We start from the raw sequence: 884 nt of genomic DNA, 5'->3' as shown, positions 1-884 counted from the left end.
AAAAATCTCGATATATTAGATATATAAATAAATAATATCACCTATATTTCAATCACCAATATTACTATGACAAACTTTATGTACCATCTAGTATTTTTTAACCAGTGCCGTGTTTAGTGTAACTTTATGTACCATCTACTATTTTTCTTCTTCTTTTCTTTTACTCCATACCACTAGTATCTACAACTAAAAATAGTACATGGTAAAAATTGTGAAATTTACCATATACGCATATGCAAAACTTGTAACTTGACACTCACAGTACAATGACAGGGTACCCTGTACTGAACTGATTGAGATTAAGATCCAAGGCCAATAAATTTCAGAATTCAGTACAAAGACATCACGTGCTATGATGTTTCAAAACTCCTTTGATGGGAATGAAATTGAGTATCATAAGACCACACCAATTAAGAAATAAAGTTGCTATGACATATTTGGGTTTCTTTTTTAGAACTATACACACAAAAAAAAATATTGGTACATAGTAGTTGAAGTGCAAAATGTATGATCATGATCATGATAATATTATACACCTTCATACACAACCTACCTATAGCTACACATTTTAACAACCATGATCCCACTCTCAATTGTAACCATAATTTCCTTTTCCCTTAAATCATACCCACATGGAGTATTTATTTACTATTACTCAAAGTCTATGTTTAGTATAGTAATTTCTATGTTTTACTTCACAATCTTTTCTATTGATCTTTTTAGTAGAGTTTTTACCTTCCATGACAATCGAACACGTACCATAAGGTTCAAGTAGATATTAACATATATCACTTTCATAATTTTGCAGAAGTTATATTCTATAATTTTTGAAAAAATACGATGCATCACATTCCGACATATCCATCATAATACTAAATATTCCT

This window comes from Trifolium pratense, linkage group LG5 (genome assembly GCF_020283565.1).
Source record: "Trifolium pratense cultivar HEN17-A07 linkage group LG5, ARS_RC_1.1, whole genome shotgun sequence".
NCBI classification, from domain to species: domain Eukaryota; kingdom Viridiplantae; phylum Streptophyta; class Magnoliopsida; order Fabales; family Fabaceae; genus Trifolium; species Trifolium pratense.
Note: the sequence above shows the minus strand (reverse complement) of the source record.